Source organism: Nelumbo lutea, chromosome 1, assembly GCF_056320005.1.
Source record: "Nelumbo lutea isolate HS-2025 chromosome 1, American lotus-T2T, whole genome shotgun sequence".
Lineage (NCBI taxonomy): Eukaryota > Viridiplantae > Streptophyta > Magnoliopsida > Proteales > Nelumbonaceae > Nelumbo > Nelumbo lutea.
The window spans coordinates 33,362,051-33,381,310 of record NC_142684.1 but is presented as its reverse complement, the minus strand read 5'-3'; the positions used below and the strand labels follow the sequence as shown (position 1 = coordinate 33,381,310).

The window sequence follows — 19,260 nt, the reverse complement described above, 5'->3', positions numbered from 1 at the left end:
GAAAGAGGCACTATTCAACATCTTCCTCCTTATATGAGAACAATGCCGTGGTGGCAACTAAAACCTCTCCCATTCTCTCTTCTTCTTCTTATTCTCTCTCTCTCTCTCTCTCTTCTTTTTCTTTATTCCTTCTTCTTCCTCCTATTCTTCTCCTCTTCTTCTTCCTCTCCTTCTCCCTATTCACATCGCTCTCAGACCGTCCTCCAACTTTGCTCTCCAACAATGTTCTGGAACAGTAAACTTACTTCTTCTATCAGAACTTGCTTCATTTTTGGCAGAAGCAAGTAAGCGAAGTAGCTCATGATGAAAATCAAGCACACGAACAACAAGAATATAGCATGATGGAGGTGGCAGAGAGCTACAAGGAAACACTAGGCAACCAAAGCAGTGAAGAAGAGGTTAACACAGACAACCATACTTTGTCCAGCTGATCTCGTCTCCAACGGGAAAAGCTCGTTTGGAACTAGCCACCTGAGAGGACCCCATGACCACCCATATCGTAACTCAAAGAAGAAGGGAAGGGATAGGATATCCATCACATGGACGCCCAAAGATTGCGGAATAAGGGGGGCGAATTTCAAAAAATTTTCTCTCCTCGGAATCACATTCCCTATTTAGAAAATCATATTTTCAAGGATCATTCTTGAACCATAAACTGAACCAGATCTGAACCAAAAGGAGTAGGAAGGGATTATACCTGATACGAAGAAACAATATCTCCCAATGGAGGTGTTCACGCCCAAGGAATGATCCAAAATCTGCTCCCACTGAAGATAGCGCAGTGTAGGATGGAGTAGAATCAGTAGTGTTCTTCCAAAAGAACTTGACCCTTCGCAATAATCAACAGGATGGCTTATGAATATAGCTCCAATCAATCTTTTCTCCAAAAGATTGGTATCAAGATCAAATCTTGATTATTCCTAAGAGATCGAACTACTGGAGGCGGCGACTATAGGAAGGAGGCGGCAAAGAGTATTCGCAGGGTGCAGAATTCTCTCTTCTTGTGATTTCAGCTCTGAAGATAAGAATATGTTGGTTGCTTGTCAAAAGGTTGCCGCCCCCTCCTCCTTTTATAATCTTAAAAGGGATCAGCTCCTAATCCCATTAGGAGTTGGTGATCCAAATCATATTTGGATTAGAAGTCCCTTTAAGTGATAAAGGATAACCCTTATCTTATCTACAGATCAGATCAATCATCTCCTAATCTAATTAGGAGGCTTCCAGATCTAAATTATTTAGATATTGGACTCTCTAAGTGGATAGGGTCTGTGCCCAATCCTATCAGCTAATCCATCTTAGAATTCACCCCTTTAAGTGACTAATCAAATCAGCCTAGTTCGAAATGGGCTTAAGGCCCATTTAAGGTTATATATTCACTTAGCCTTCCAAACTGCTACCCAGTTGGGCTTCCTTGTATGGCGTGGGACCCAAACATTGATCTACACATCAGCCACATGGGTTCAACCCAGCCTTTGTTACAAGGCCTGTCTGAATACACTATTATGGACAGTGCACCCCTTGAAACCCATCGAATGGGCACTATGGGCCCAACACTTACCCTAAGTAGTCCCTGGGCCAAGCCACCTTGTAACACCCAGGGACTGTGGGCAGATGAAAGATTAGCCCATCAGGTATTATTCTCAATGGTCTTACACTTAACCTCTCAGCCCATAATGATCATACACTGCCCGACAAGAGAGGACTTCTCTCTTGGCTGCAAGGAATAGTGTTGCACTCTCTACTTATATGGATCACGGGAATTAAAACCTTTTGCAAACCTTTTAGAAACCATTATATATATACTTTTATATCTCATATAAAATATATTTTCAAAATAAATCTCAACGATTAAAATCGGTTGCCGGCAGTCTTGGTTTCTATCAATGAGAGTGCATCCCTGATCATTACCTTTGTCCGACAAAAAGGTTGATCCTGTCACTATGATCACCCACTCAGATGAATTCTCAGACTGTCCCAACATACCCAGGTTTTGACCCCCACTAAGGATCTCACTGATTGGTACATCAAAGACAGCCCAATCCAACACCTAGTGCAGTATCATAATCGAGTCTAGGGGTCAGGTGTAACTTTCCAGTCTTGCCCATCAATCTCTAAGGTCTAGGGCAATATTGGAAATTCGGCCCAGTTCAAAGATTCAATTAATCCTACACTGTATGTGCCTAGGGTCTCACCTTGGTAGCTGAGACAAGCCACCCCAACCGACTTGGTGGCATCACAGTGTTAGCCTTGTCAGGGTAGGTCTCCCTAGACCGACCCACTGGTTGTGAACATTCTAAACTAACATGAGTCTCATTAAGTGTCCAGTTTAAGAGTATTACACAGAAACATACCAAGGGAACATGAATCAAATATGCACTTTTATTCATTTACAATAAACTCATAAAGTACATCATTCTGATTGAAGCTAAGGGTATACAAAACTGTCTAACAGGAATCAATATAGCATGGGATTAAAAATAAACCGTGAATTCTATATTGAGATGTGCACGAGACCCATCCACACTAAGCCAAATGCGTCTTCATCCTGTGTATCCCGTCCACAAGATGAATGCATTGCCCAACACCGCCTAAGCTGCAATGGGACAGGGATTGTGGATTCTCCCTACATTCTACAACCACATTATAGAAGATTCTCTACTGCATCTGATAAGAAAGGGAATCAGCTTGAAGTACAACATGGAGTTTGATTGATTGGGAAAACAGGTCATAGCAATCCACTCAACTCAACATCTAGAGCACGACTCCTTTCTTGAAGAGGACTTTTCTGGTTGCTTAATTTTTTTAATTAATGTTTGATCTTTCCTAGTTGCTTAAATTATTTGAATTAATGGTTGAAGATTGGATTAGAAGGGTGAAAATGGCATAGTTGGACAGAACTAAAAAATTGATAGAGTCCAAAGAATACCGGTTGACATTGATATATATACATATATATATATATATATATTTGTCTTTAAACTTTTCTTTTATCCAATTGCCTATTCTTTATTGATGATAAAATATGGGAAAAATTATAAATGGAAATGGAAAAGTAAGAAGCTAAACTGTGAACCATGATTCTGTAGAATGTCCCATCAAATTAAAAGATAGTATTGTGACCAGTTCTTGAGCAAATCACTTGATTTTACCAGCTTTCAGCCTAGCTAAATTAATTACATCTGGTCTATTAATTGTGGCCACATGGCAATGATGATATATTGATTCATTACACCCTCTCTTCTCCCCAAACCAATGGGCCCTACTGTAACCAAGGCTTTTGTTAGTTTCACACTTTGCGTTGAATTTGACTTTTTAGATTGAACTTTGAAGAAACAAAATTAGAGACATTTAAGCCCTAAATTTCTGCCACTATTTTTTGGGTTTGATTTTGAATTTTGGTTTTTTTTTTTTTTTTGCACCGACTTTGACATTTTCTTCTTTTATTCTCCATTTCCAAATATTTTAATTCCATATTTTAACTTTTGTTCCTTAGTTGTCCATTGAAATCTAAGGTTGTCTTTGCTCTGATAAAAAATAGGGTATACCAGTTGGGACCCATGAGATGCACAGATTTTATTAAGAAAAATTAAGGGAGAAGTTCTATGACATTTTCAATTAAATGATTCTCATTTAAGTTTAATTTAAGCATTATTTATTTATTTATTATTTTTGTTTATGTCAAGTTTATTCAATCACAATTCAAGTTGCGCTTTAGTGAGATTAGCTAATTTTTTTCATAAAATTGTATTATTTTTGTATCTTAATGCTAATTTTTTAATAATTTTTAAATTTTATTGGTTTAAAATTATTTTTGTATTATTTTTATGTAAAATTAAAAAAAAAACTCATCTTATAACAATTCTATAAACCATCTTTGTATTTTGACCCCTATAGTTTTGAAAAAAATGCGTATACCTCCATTCCCTTAGCTTTTTAGTAATAAAAACATTGAAGTTACAAAAATACCCTTATCATTGCTAAAGCATTATTATACACAATTTAACTATTGGGGTCAAAACCATCCTTGTGTTTTGACCCCTATAGTTAAATGTTATGTGAAATTTAACTTTTTTTCTCCATTTTAGGCAATTTAATGGAGTAATAGAGAGGAGAGAGAATTAGTAGCATGAGCTATTGAAGGAGAGAGTTAGTAACGTAATTAATGAGAAAAGATAATTAAAGGAGTTAATGAAAAAGAGGAGAGAGAGTTAATGAGAGGAGATAAAAGTCATCAATAGCTCAAAGTGCTGATAGCTCGAAACACAAATTGCAGAGTAGTATATATAGATTAGTGTTGATAGGGGTCAAAACATAAGGGTCATACAATATCTCAAAGTGTTGATACATATCATAGAATATCGTACAATATGTATCCGTTTTCAAGTTTAACAATCGCCAAATACTATATATAGGTTAGTTAGTTTTAATTGTTGTAAGTCTTAATATCTATACTATTATAAAGCAAATGCGTGCAGGTATAGGCTATAAAAGTTAAATTTGATATACATATGAACTTATATCTTTACCATTTATTTGCACATGTGCATTGCATATACATAGGGGTGGATTCCAGTTGAGCCAAGTCGAATACATGGCTATTTGAGCTTAGCTTAGTAGAAAAACATGAGGCTCAGAGTTTGGGATCAAGATCAATTCAAGGTAGAGACGTGAGCTCAGATTTGGCTTAACTCAAAAGCCAATAGTGATCCGATCTCCATATAAAAAATAAACAATTATACATGTAAAAAATCATTTGTTATTATGTATATAATTAAAAATACTATACATAATATAAGCTTGATTAGGCTTGTGAGCGTAACAAGCCATGCTTCATTATGCTCAAGCTCAGCCTAAAGTTTCGTTTAAATCGAGCTGAATCGAGCTCGAATAGTTCATGAAATATTAGATTCATATCCACCCTCAATAGCATGTTCCATTGCACTAGTATTATATAATTTATCTACTAACAAATGGCCATACATAAAAAGATAGAAAAAGGTAAGGGTTTCCATTGACTAATTCAAAAAGTTCATATCAAGAGAACTGATACTTTGAACATTGCCTCTTATAATGTGATTATAACAATTAAACAACACAAACAACAACAACACTTCTGGTGGACCTATTCACCAATTAACTCATCATGCCATTTCTTGTAAACCATAGGGGTGAGCATGGGTTATTTTGATTTGGTTTCAAGGAAGAACATAGAACTAACTCTATATAGGTTGGTTCTAGGTTTTTGAAACCGGAACTTACCTTGTAAAGGTTGGTTCTAGGGTTTATCCATGAAACCTGTTCTTTAAAATTTTAATAACTTAAACCTATTTAAAAAAAATTAATAACATAAACATGTTTTTTAAAAGGTCAGTAAAATCAGTTATTCTTTAAAGAATTAATAGCCTGAACCTATTTTCTGAAAAATTAGTAACCTGAACTTGTTCTTAAAAAAATTAATAACCTAAATGATATCATATGATCATAACTAAACTGATCCATCATTCAAATAATATAATCCAAACTACACAACATAATTAATAGTTTAATACATAATGTCATAACCCATCGTTCAAATCGATATATGTGCAAAATTCAAATAATATCAAAAGCCAAATCTCATAGTCATAACCAACAAAAAGGAATCAATCCCACGATTTGTCGCTAACACAACAAAACCACTCATAAGCACTAGCCCATCCTTATAATGACCTATAACTAGAATCCAAATGAACAAAAAGTTAGATATCATTCAAAATAGGTTCACTTAAAGAAAATTTTATAAAGATATAGATTGTAATAATAACCTATGGGTTATCATTTTCATCGGTTAATTTACTCAGTGTCTTGGTGGCACGTCCATTCATCTCTACAAGAAAGAACATTAACAAAAAAAATTAGAAAATACAAACTAGTCATATAACATTAAAATGCAACTTGTAATCAACAAATTGAAAGAAAATAATAATAATAATAATAATTGTTGATGTTCGGATTCCGAGGACAACAAAGTAATTTTGTTCCCGATCTTTGAATGAGAGGGCCGAAGGCTTCAAAGGTCTGAAGAGGGAAAGCCGAGGCTGAGGACTTTGTTTGAGGTGGAAGGTCTCTTCAGATACTGTAGAAGCCGAGGGCTAGTGCTGAATATGATGTATGAGGGGTCCAAAGGAGGCTTCGTATAGGTCCTGCAGGGAGTGAAGTGTTAGAACCCTCGGGTGGATTTTCGAGGTGAAGACTCCGACGGTCAAGTTAGTATGCACGTAAGGTGAGCTAGAGGTCTGGAGCCGAAGGGTCTAGACGAGGTCTCAAATAACACTTATGTTCTCTAGAGAGAGGTAATGAGTAGAGATTGCTCAAGTTTTGAATCTCTTACCTTGTGGGGGGTGCCTTGTATTTATAGCTGGAGCTGCCAGGGGGTAGTTGGTCTCAGATGGTCCAGATGCGAGCCGTATGAGGGCCTAGCGAGATGTTCTACTAGAGCCGCATGACACCCTGGGATTGGATCCGCCTAGTTTGCGTTAGGCAGTGCCTGAGTGTCCTCATAATAAGCCTATGCGGGTGTCCTCTATTCGACACACATCAGCCTTGTACAAGCCAATCAAATGTGCCTACATCACTTGCCCCCCACTCCCGAGGCCGAGGTGGGGGCTCGAAAGGGGCCTTGGCTTCGGCCGAAGGTAGTGTCGAAATTGGTAGGTGCCGTCGGGCTTGTTTAGCGAAGTGTACCCTGCAGTGGCATCCCATTTGTCTCGCTTCTGCTTTGGCCTGGATTCAGCTTGTGGAAGGGGGGTGAAGCTGTGGATGCCTCGGCTTCAGCTAGGGGGCCCGAGGTTGATGGGGCCCAACTGAGCTGAGCCTGTGACTTGTACTAACATGGTGGTAGTTTTGGGGTCGTGCACGGTACGGGACTTGCTAGCTAGTGTGTTGGGGTCATGCCTGATATGGGTCTGGTGCGAGAGGAGCCTTCTGTAGGGGGACAGGCGCTCTGGGTGAACTGGTGGGTCGCGGCAAGCAGGCCTATTGATTTGCTCGGTGTTGTTTCGTCTTCTCGAGGTTGAATGCTAGTTCACTAGGTGTCGTGTTGCTTCCCCGAGGCAGGCACGTGCAGGTTTACTAGGCATCATTTCGTTTCCCCGAGGCTGGGCATGCGCAGGTTTATTAGGCATTGTTTTGTTTCCCCAAGGCTAGGCATTGAGTGTCACGCCACGGATGGTTAGCAAAAGCGAGGACCTCATGACCGTTGGATCTGAGCCATAGGGGCCATAGTGGTGAATTTTTTCTTCGTCATTTGTCTCTAGGCGCCCTTGCTATTTAGTGAACTTTACTCTTAGACCTTCAATCCTTTGACACACCTCGTCTTCTAAGGTAACTCTCAAACCATGTCTTTCTCAGACTCTATCCCTAAGTGCTATGAACTTCCGAATGGTTCGAAAGGGATTTCTCTTCGAACTCCTTCCCCCCTTTCTCCCATGGGTCCTTTGGCCATTGTCCCCCTTCAGCAAGAGGTGAGGGTGCTGAGGGAGAGGGTAGCCTTTGGGGGTGCCAAAGGCAGCCGCCAAGGTGATGGCCCTCCTTGTGAGAGTGCCACATCTATGACGTTGAGGGAGGCAGAGGGGTCCCCCCAAGCCAAGGGGGAGCAAATCCCATAGCCTGTCTTGGGGTGATGGCTGAAAGCATTGCCCAAAGGGTGGTGGAGGCTGATGTTCCATGTTCAGAGTTCGAAAGTATTCTGGATGTGGATCAAGTGAAGGCCCTAGCTAGGAGGTTTTACATACCTTGATCTTACCAGCTTAGGGTTCCTGACCTTGGTGATCAGCCATGGACCCTTGAGGAGGGGGAAATTTGTATATACTAGCACTTTCTAGAATTCAGCCTTAGGTTCCTTCTCCACCCCTTAATTTTCGAGCTCTTGGAGTGGTATGACATCACAATCAGTTAACTCATCCCCAATTCCGTTAGGACCCTCGTAGCCATACTAGTGTGGGCTTGGCTTCGGGATGTAGAGTTAACCCCGAAGATGTTCTGTTCCATGTATATGCCGAGGAAGCACTCTTACGAGGCCAGCATGTACTACCTATAGCCATGGAGGGGGAGGCCGGTTGATAACACCACGTCTGTCCACAACTGGAAGGTTAAATTTTTCTTCATCTTCTACCCTAAAGGTTGGTTGTTTAGGTCGAAGTGGGGAACAACCTCTACGATGATGGAGAAGTGTCCCCCTTCACTTTGGGATGAGGAGGTTGCGGCCGTGGTGCACTTGTCTGTGTTGAGGATGGTCAAGGCCAAGCCCTTGGTGGAGGAGGAGCTCTCCTTGGTACTTACGGGGCTCAGACCTGCCCCCCTCGGTAGGAGAGATTCCTTAGCTTTTTTACACATTCCTCTCATCCTTTTTTAGGGTACTAATTCACATTCTTTTCCTTTGCATAGGTTCCAATGGATGTGAAGAAGCTCTTGCTTGAGAGCACCAATGCCAAGCAGAGGGCCCAAGTGGAGAAGAAGGCAGGTAGGAAAACGTCGAGGAGGCCTACTGAGAACGAGCCTGCAAGGGGTGAGCAGGCATCAGTCCCTTCTAAAGGGGAGAGGCCAGCCGAGGGGGCCCTAAAGCTGGTTGAGACATCAAAGAAGCCTGCAAAGGGGGCCAAGGAAGGCAAGAAAAGGCCTGCCGAAGGATTTTTCAAGGAGCAAACGCCGAAGAAGGTGGCCCATGGCGAGCGTCTGGCCGGGAACGCCATGACGAAGGAGCAAACGCCGAAGGATTTTTCAAGGAGCAAACGCCGAAGAAGGAGCAAACGCCTAACTCCCTTCCTCCCGTGGTTGCTTAGGTAAAGCCGAGATGGCTCATCAAACTATTGGGGAGGGGCTGAGGTAGAGCTGAAGTTCACCTAGCTCTTGTCTCTCCAGGTGGTTTTTTCGATGAAGCAGAGGTGATGCTTTAAAGAGGTCGGGGTCTCAGGCCGAGGTGAATTGCCGAGTTAGTCAGGGTTGCAGCCTTTAGTTAATCACACTAAGTGTATAAGACCAGGAGGCCATCGGCTGCCGAGGCGGGTAGTGAGGCGTGTGAGGCCTCGACTATCCTGGGGCAATTTGGCGAGGTGTTAGGGTGCTTGCTACTAGTAAAGTGCCCTAGTGACGGTCCAGCATGAGCGCATGGTCCTCGAGAGAGGTTATGTGACTAGGCCAGTCACGAAGCCAAGGGGTCTTAGAGACTTAGTGAGAACACGTGCTGAGCTTTGAGCCGAAGAGGACCTTTGCTTCATTCATTGATCACTTCATCAAAAAATTGCATTCATCTATAGTACATCCGGAGGTTCTCTAAGCTCCATGTCCGAGGGATAAGTCTTCCATCTAAGTGTTTTAAGCGAAAGGTGCCAAGGCCGATGACTTGCTTGATCCTATAGGGGCCTTCCCAGTTGGGGCCCAGCTTTCCTACACCGGGTTTGGGGACCATTACCTTTTTGAGGACAAGGTCTCCCTCTCGGTAGCGTTTTTCCTTCACTTTTGAGTTGTAGTAGTAGGCCACTTGTTGTTGGTAGGCTGCCACCATGATTTATGCCTGCTCTCGAGTTTCTTCTAATAGGTCTAAGTTTTCTTTAAGTGCTTCACTATTCTCGGCTTCGTTGCATGCTTTAGTTTGGAGCGTCTGCTAGCCAATTTCTGGTGGGATAACTGCTTCTGTACCGTAGGTCAGGCCAAACGAGGTCTTTCTCGTGGCTGTCCGAGGTGTGGTCGGTATGCCCAGAGGACACTGTTTAGCTCATCAGCCTATAAGCCTTTGGCTTGGTCTAGTCTAGTCTTCAGTCCATCAAAGATTGTTCTATTGGTGACCTCTACTAAGCCATTTGTCTGGGGGTAGCCTACTGAGGTGTATTGCTGCTTGATGCCAAGGGAGGCACACCGCTCCCGGAATTTGGCATCGTCAAATTGCTTCCCATTGTCGATGAGTAGCATGTGGGGGAGTCCAAAGTGGAAAATAACATTTTTCCAAAAGAAGCTCTGAACTGCCAGAGCTGTGATGGTAGCCAGGGGTTCGGCTTCCACCCACTTGGTGAAATAGTCCACAGTGATGACGAGGTATTTCTTGCCCCTGTTGCTTGAGGAAAGTGGCCAAGGAGGTCCATCACCCATTTGGAAAAGGGCCAGGAGCTGCTGAGAGCCAAGAGGGTGGTGGTTGGCTAATGGCATATGTTGGCATGCCTCTGGCATTAGTTGCACTTCCGTACTAGTTCGGCTATGTCTTTGTGAAGGGTTAGCCAAAAGTACCCCTACCTCAGTGTTTTTTGGGCTGGGGCTCGACCACTGAGGTAGTTATCGCAGATACCTTTGTGAACTTCTTGGAGCACATATTCACCCTCCTCCTGACGGAGGCATCGAAGGTAAGACCAGGTGAAGGATCTTTTGTACCATTTTCCCTCCAATTGGCTATAGTGGGCTGCTTGGCGTCGAAGTCGACTATCTTCGTTCCTATTGTCGGGTAGTCATTATGTCAGTAGGAAGTCGATGATGGGGTTCATCCATGATGGTTCGGCCTCTATTGGAAGTACTTGGGCTTCTTCTATGGAGGGCCGATGTTGCTTCTCCACATAGACAGTGCGGCCAAGGGTTGCATCTGAGGTGCTTGCCAATTTAGAAAGGGCATCGACTCTTGCGTTCTTGGCTCGCGGGACTTGCTATAGAGGGAAGCGCTAGAAGTGGCGGGCCAGTTCTTGGACTTTGGCGAGGTAGTTGGACATGATTTGCTCTTTGGCCTTGTACTACCCGTTTACTTGATTCACCACCAGTTGCGAATTGTTGAAGGCTTTGACATGTAAGGAGCCGATGTTCCTAGCAAGTTGCAAACTAGGGAGGAGGGCCTCATACTCGACTTCGTTATTGGATGCAGAAAAGTTGAACCTTAGCGCATACTCTATAATTGCGTTGTCTGAGGTGAGGAGGATGATGTCTGCTCCACTTCCTTTGGCATTGGATGAACTGTCAACAAAGAGTGTCCACTTGGGATGAGTCTCCTTGGTCGGGCAATCCCCTTCAACATCTTCGGGGGCTCGACGGAAAGTGCATTCTACTATGAAGTTTGCTAGGCTTGTGCTTTGATAGAAGGCCTTGGTTGGTACTATATGTCAAATTCAGATAGCTCGATGGTCCATTTGGTCAAGCGCCCTAAGGTCTCAGGTTTGGTGAGGACAACCTTGAGGGGCTAGTTTGTTAGGACCATTATAGTGTGAGTTTGAAAGTACGGCTTGAGCTTTCTAGCCGAGACCATGAGGGCAAAGGCCAATTTCTCAACTTCAGGATATTTGATTTCGGCATCGCAGAGGACCTTGCTCATGTAGTATAGCAGTTTTTGTGTTCAATCTTCTTTCATTAGGATTGAGCTGACTACCTCGTCCCCGGACGATAGGTATAGATATAGGGTCTCTCTTGGGGTTGGTCGAGTGAGGAGGGGAGGCAAGGTGAGGTAGGCCTTTAGCTCATCAAAGGCGCACTAACATTCCTCCGTCCATTGAAACTCCTTCAACTTTTTGATTTTTAAAATAAATAATAATAACAATAATAAATAAATAAATAAATAAATTTCTATAATAATTTAAATGTTTAATTTTTAAAATCTTTAAGCTTGGTTGGTTCATAATAATGCTTTCTTATCAATAGATATGATTGATTATACATTATAATTGTATAATATTTAACCTTGATTTTTAATAATGATTTAAATAATTATTTTTTATGATATTATAGTGGAATATATAACATTGTTATCATTAAATGTCAAGTTATTCAACATGGTAGTATAAATTAATTATTTAATTGTTATCATTAAAACATTATATATATTTCAATATTGCTTAAATAAGTAATTTACATTTAGTAAATATTAACTTTATTGATTTTCATTACTTGTTAATTCTTATATACATTTATATATTATATTGAAGAAAAACTATTAGAGCACTTAAGTGGTTTAATGGCAAAGTGAGATGATAACCTATATAACCAATAACCATGAGTGGTTAGTTTGATTGCTCACATCCTCAAAATATTATAGGATTTACTTATAAGGCAAGTTTAGTTCCAATGTTGGTTCTACATAGGCCAACTAAGGTCAGTTTCACCAAGGCTAGCCAAAGTTTGTTCCACCTATAAAACAGCTCCAACTCCCATGAATGTGAATTGAGACACTCGTAGCTAATGATGGCACCATAATGGCGAGTGCAAAGTATTTTAGAAGTATGGTTGGCAATTTGAACTACTTGTCTCACACAAGGCCTGATATAGCATTCCCAGTCAGCGTTGTTTCTAGATTTGTGCATAGCCCAACAGTGCATCACCTCGGGGCAATAAAGAGGATCCTTCGTTATGTTGCTGGAACTGTTGATTTTGGAATTTGGTACTCAAAAGTATCAGATTTCAAACTTTTGGGTTTTACAAACAGTGACTGGGCAGGTTGTTTGGAAGATAGAAAAAGCACTTCCGGCTATGTTTTCTCCCTTGGTTCGGGTGCTATTTCATAAAGTTCAAAGAAGCAAGAGATTGTGGCCTTGTCATCATTAGAAGTGGAATATGTTGCTGCAACGGCATCAATTTGTCAAGCAGTTTGGCTAAGGAGATTGTTAGCTGATTTTTGCCAAGTTCAAGAAGGTGCAACTCAAGTGTTTTGTGACAACAAGGCAACAATCGCTATGACGAAAAATTCAGCTTTCCACAACAAAACAAAGCACATTGACATCTGCTATCATTTCATCCGAAATCTGGTTGCTAAAGGAACAATAGCAATGAAGCATTGTGGGACCAATGAACAAGTAGCTGATGTTCTTACCAAGTCACTGCCACATGACAAGCACGAGTTCTTCAAACTACAAATGAGAGTAACAAGTTTTGAAGCAAGGGGGAGTGTTGAATAGTGCTTCAAACTTAGTGGGAATGTGGAATAGTGCGTCAAACGTAGTGGGAATGTGGAATAGTGCTTCAATCTTAGTGGGAATGTGGAATAGTGCTTCAAATTTAGTGGGTACTTAGTGGGTGATTTACTTCCTAATTGTTAGGCATTATTTTTTAGTTAGTGGACCATGTTTATTCACTTTCTAGTTTAATTGCTTATTTTTAACTAACGTTAGTTTTGCTGTAAGTCTATTTATTTGGACCCCAGACGTTGCTTTTTTATATATGAACAGAATTGGTTGTGGCTTTGTTTTTTAGCATAAAAATTTCAATCCCCCAACATTACTAGGCCTAACCCCAAATAGTCCCACACTTTCAATCTGGCAAAAACTTTCGGCTCCTGAATAGTTTGGTGGTTTTCTTTACTTTTGAACCGTCCTATTACATTGGCCATTTTATCCTCTTTCTGATTCATAGAGTTTGCATTGATCATTTCTAACTCCAAGGCTGTGTTCTCAAAGAGGAAACTACTACAGACTTACCCTGCATATCCACACAACTGCTAACAGCCCATACTGCCCTTGTTAACCTTTCCTGTAGATACCAAACCTGACCAAAATGGTTTCTTCCATATGTTTGTGAGATTTGAGTTTATTAAGGTTGAATTGATACATGGGTCTGGATTAGTTGAATGTATCAGAAACACCTGTCATTTGCTATTAACTTTTCATAGGACATTGATACTTTAATGTTGGATCATTTATATTACGAATATGGGTAACATGAATAGAACCAAAGGATAAGAAAAAATAAAGGAAAAAAAGATCTTTAAAAGACCACACCATTTATTATTCCTTGCTATCTTATTGACAAATTCCATCTTATTGGTGATTTTGACTGTTTTTCCTATACATTCCTGTTTTCAGCTGAATTGAAGAAGAAGAATACCAAGGCAAAACCGCCATCCATTAAGACACTTCTTGGTACATTTTTCCTCTATCTTTTTCCTTGTACTTGCTTGAAATATCTCTTTATTTCTTTCTGAAATTTCTCTTAGGTATGGTAGTTTATAATTAATTAATTGGTAGATTTGGCTCTGCTGACATGCATTATTTGCCTACTAGCTAGGAATATTACATAATATTCTGCTCTAAAATAGATTAATATATAAATATATTAAATTAGTAACGTTAATATATAAAATAGATTAATTAATTGGTAGATTTGGCTCTGCCGACATGCATCATTTGATGAATCTGCAATTTTCTTGATCTTTGTCTCAACCAACCAAAAGAATTTATGATTGGTTAAGGATACTGATTAGTTAAGGATATCTGTCTACTGATTGCCTTAAGCAGCAAGAAGCAATATTGAATGGACGAAATGGAGGGAGGGGACCCCATTTCTTGACTGTTTGTTAACATGAAGCTCGGCTCAAATCAGCTCAAATCCAACTTGGACCTTCTCCCTACTGAAGTTCTCTCTCTCTCTCTCTCTCTCCAGATATGCTCAAGAATTTGAATTACCTGTTCATCCTCTTGATTCCCTTCTGAGTAACTGGGTTCTCAACCTCTATTTGCAATGAATTCATCTTCTTGTTGCCTTCAAGAAAGATACGAGATGCCTTAACTTTTAGCACAGCAAAGATATTATCCTTCAGCCTCCAGGTGTATATAATTGATAAAGCATAACCATGGAACTACTGTGTCAGTCCTTGAATGACAACCTACTGCAAGTTTAGCATCACCTTCAATCAAAACCTTCCTCCAGCCTTAATATCTCACTAAAATGGGAGCTTCATCTTGGCTTAGGTTTCTCTTTCTATATTTCTTTTTAAACAACTTTCTGATGTAGAGTATCCAGACCATTCCAGAATCCCAGGGACCAAAAGGAAAGCCTGCCAAAAAATCCTAGGAAGACCTTCAAACATTCGCCTTGTGATTCAGAGGGATGTTGCTTGGGACATGCTGAATGTTTACTCTAATTTTATTGAAGCTCAAGAAAGGCGAAGGTAAGAATTCCTCTTATGTACTGAGGATATTATGGCCATTGCATCTCATTTTGTGGAAAAAGGTTTATGCACATGTGAAAGAAAATAAGATCCAAATGAAAAATGTAGAAAGTATGTGGAGTTACTGAAATAGGAATTCTAGTTATGTTCATTCTTCGATTTATTCAGATTTGCATTGCATTGATGTATGAATTCTTTCTTTAAATTGGCATTTTACTTTGTTGTGTAAGAAAATGTGTTGTGGATCTAAGTCCGGTTGCTGCCTGTATGGATCCGGCTGCTGCCTTACATTTTAGGTCAAAGCCAATGCTTGGCTCCGGATCTAAGTCCACAAGCTCCAAGGCATGTTCTAGATGAAAGCCAATAATGGTAGGCCCATTGCCGTGTATGTCCAAAAACTCTGCCCAAGAAGCCAAACCCTCTTTAGGATTCCTCAACAAGCAGCTCAACCTATCATCTTAAGCATTTGTGTCCAAACAAGAGAATGAGAAACTGATCTCCCTCTTTAGTTTTTTTTTTTTTTTCAAAACTATAAAATCACTGCTTCTAGTGTTACCTGCACAATTGTCTGTGCACAAAGCTTCCCAGACAAAACAGCACCTTCCATTGAAGCCAAGTACTTCTGTTTTGTCTAGTCACCAGCCAGATAGAACCCTTCTATAGGAGATCTCTGTATGGGGCGGCATGTTCACAATTAGGAACTGTTTTATAAACCGACCTAAACAAAAATATGCAAAAAATCTTTTTTATGATTTTTCTATATTGATCAAACAAATAACAAACTTGTATTTTGAACTGATGTAATATATGTCTAAGCTGTATCCAAATGCACTACTAATGTGGGCTCTTTAGGCAATCTATGGCTTTCAGAGATGGGTGGTCCATATGGGGAAAGTGGCAACACCATTATCTATGTTTTCTTTTGTATAGCTGAGATTACAGACTTGTTTAAACTGATGTTTTTTATGTGTGAATTGCCTTATTTCATCTCACTCTACGGGTGTTAGATTTGAGGGAAAGGACATTAGAGGGTCAAGAATGCATTTTTTTTTATGAATGGTCAAGAATGAATTTTCTCATCTCTCTGGTTCTTGAAATGCGTCTTGGCCAATTTGCTAGCAAGAGTAGGATTAACAAGGATGCACTGATGTCCTAATGTAATCTATGTTTGTCGTCATACTGTTTTGTTAACAGAGTTGCCTTTAAAACTTTAGATTGATGCAAGGTCGCATCTTGTATCTTGTTACACATTTGGATTACTGATCATAATAATAGCAAGAAAAGGTTAAGGGTTTTCAACTGGAACAATTATTCCACCATCCTTTTCACTCGATTAACTTTTTTCTTTAATTTTTGATGGATTACTTTTACTTGATTAACTTCTGCTTTTGTCTGATGGTATTTGTACTTCAGTCATGGAACAGATATAGATCTCTTCATATTGCCTCAAGCCAGATAGATGATAGTCTTTCGAGCTTCCATCTCTTCCTCTGTAGTTTAGCTGCTGGTACATGTGCTAAAGCTGTCTGTCACCCACTCGATGTGGTCAAGAAGAGGTTCCAGGTAAAATCTCTATTATTTTAATATTTACAGTCAGAGAATCTGGTGTCACACAGCAAAGTGGGACGGATGGAGTAAATAAGATCTAGACTGATTCATTTCCACAAATTGAGTGTTTGAAAAGCTAAGACCTAGTTTATAGAAGAGTTTTAATATAAAGCATGGATGATAATATATACAGTTATTGGATTCAACTTGGTTTGATGAGTTCAATGGAGCAGAATTCTTTTAATGGCTTACTAAAACTTTTGAAGGAATTTACTTGTTTACAAGCATTGGAGGTACATATTCTGAAACTAACATGGCTGTTCTATACATGTGAAGGAATAATTCATCATATTTAATATTTATTTTATTTTCCAGGTGGATACCCCAGGGTCATTTATGGCTTCACTGAATACAAGAATATTGACAAAGCGTTTAATTTGCTTCATGCATCCATGGCTATTTGATAGCTGCACTGAATACAAACATCCATGCATCCATGTGCCAAAAAAAACAGACCTCTATTTCTCTTTGATAGCTGCATGCATCCATGAAACTTGTGATTTGTGTGTTACAGTACAACTTCATTCCATAGATCATATATATAACCTTCAGTGAGTAGAAGCTGTTGTTGAAGGTCAAAGGGTGATTGGCGCTAGCTGTTGCAGTGCTTTATTACCATGCTGTTCTGTTGTTTCAAAGTTAAAAGGATACATTTCTTGGTTTGGGGTGCTTTTTTTAGCATTTCTCTAGGTTTTGAACATACCCATCTCAACTCTCAAACGGGCTCCATGACCTTTCCCATTGGGTGGAATGGATATACCCCACAAACTCTACTAAATCCTTTTCTCTTTAGTTGAAAGAAGAATCCTGACCGGGCCCACTTAAGCCAACACTCGTGTTCTGTGACCCATTATCATTACCATGGCCATACATGAATCACACTTACTCCTATTGTTTTGGGTTTTCCAGATTGTCGAGATGAGAGTCTACATGGATTGTGCTGGATGTAAGAGCAAGATCAGAAGGCTTTTCAAAAACTACAAGGTATACATACATATATATATATATAGAGAGAGAGAGAGAGAGATGCCCTCCTTTAAACATAAAGAGAGTATCTCTAAATTTGATGGCATGGTTATGATGAATCAGGAGTGGATGAAATTGACATAGACATGAAGATGCATAAGGTGACTGTAACTGGGTGGGCAGAGCAGAGGAAGGTGCTCAAGGCAGTGAGGAAAGACTGGGAGGAGGGCAGAGATGTGGCCCTACCCTTACAACCCGGAGTACCATGACTACACCCATCACTACTACTACTTCAATTAACACCATTTCCAAAGCCATCCATACACATACTATGCCACCACCCATGCTTGTATTTTTGTAAATAAGTTTCTGGGAGAAGTCGAAGAAGTTTTTGTAAAGTCTTTTGAATGGAGCTTGATATTTTTAAGAATAAATGGTTGAAACTTGAATTTTTGAGAATGAATGAATGAATTAATGGAATTTTATTATTATTATTATTTTTTGTATTTTATTTCAATTTGGATGATTGAATATAAAATAGGTTATTTGAAGAAAATAAAAATTTTATTTAGTAATTAAAAACAATTATAGGTTACTTTGAACAAATATCAAGTTATTTGGGCAGGTGTGAAAAAATATATATATAATAGTTTTAGCGGTAGTCGGTGCATCTCTATAGCTACAGTCATAACTAGCAACAGTTTTGAAGCGTTACCAACAATCAGGAGAACTGCCGCTAGAACTTTTAGCGACAATTGTTTTAGTGGCAGTTTACCGACTACCGGTAAAACCTTTAGCGGCAGTTTACTCCCGCTAAAAGTCCATTTTCTTGTAGTGATAAGTCTTTCTTACCCTTCTGTTTGGTGGCTGGAAACACAGTATCAATCCCATGTTCTTTCTTCTGATCTAGTGCAGATAAGGTACGAAGACGAGTTTCCTCCCATAACAACTCTCCAAGGATTGCATCTAGTTCAAGCACTGGTTCTCTATTGAGAATGTTGGAGTGTAGAGTTTCATAGTCAGGCCTGAGGTAAATCAAAAAGTGCAGTCTTTCTCTTAGTGAGATGCTTCTTCATAGTCTTCACACAACAATCTGTAGAAAGATCCCCAAAGTGAGCTAGTTCGTATTCAGTCCAAAGATTTACAAATCCTGCATAGCATTCCTACATCCGCTTCTCCTCTTGAACATAGGAGAAGATATCAATTTCGATCTGATATTGCCTAGACATATTTGATTGTTGATATACCTTTTCTAGGTATCCGAACATGTCATGAGTAGATTTGAGACCTCTCATTGAAATACTGGCATCCATTGAAATAGACCCAAGTATCCATGAAGTAACCTGAGCATTTTTTATTCTCCACTATTTCAGCCCTTTGACATCACTGGCGTCAGGCATGGAAGTGGAACCATTAATGTAACCCCACATTCATTTCCCTTCAACAAAGTACTGAAAATGAAATTTCCAGAAAGCATAGTTGCTCCCATCGAACTTGACAAAAATAAATTCATTCTTTTCCAAAGCCATAATGAAAAGGAAACAAGTAAAGACTGATCTAATCAAGCTGTGAGAATCAAAGAAACTGATAATAAAAGCCTCTTACAATCACAAGAAATTGTCCAAGTTCCAACAAAAGGAGAAAACTTGAAACACAATCTAGACAAGGAAAGTCTAGGTGCAGCCGCCCAGAAGAGAACTATAGATCTCTTTCAAAACTTCTCAGATCTTGATGAAAGTTTTAGAATATGATGAGAGAGCCTAGGCGACACGTCCTTTCAATTATTATTGCAAACTGATGTCGTA

The 19,260-nt window shown here is 39.8% G+C and overlaps 1 long non-coding RNA gene across 1 annotated transcript; it reads left to right on the top strand.

Annotated features, from left to right (window-relative positions):
* Positions 1-14,311: 14,311 nt before the first annotated feature.
* On the top strand, positions 14,312-17,479 carry LOC148874216 (uncharacterized). The gene is made up of 3 exons (XR_016094977.1): positions 14,312-14,881; positions 16,295-16,444; positions 17,399-17,479. It is a non-coding gene; the product is annotated as an uncharacterized LOC148874216 (long non-coding RNA).
* Positions 17,480-19,260: the final 1,781 nt, after the last annotated feature.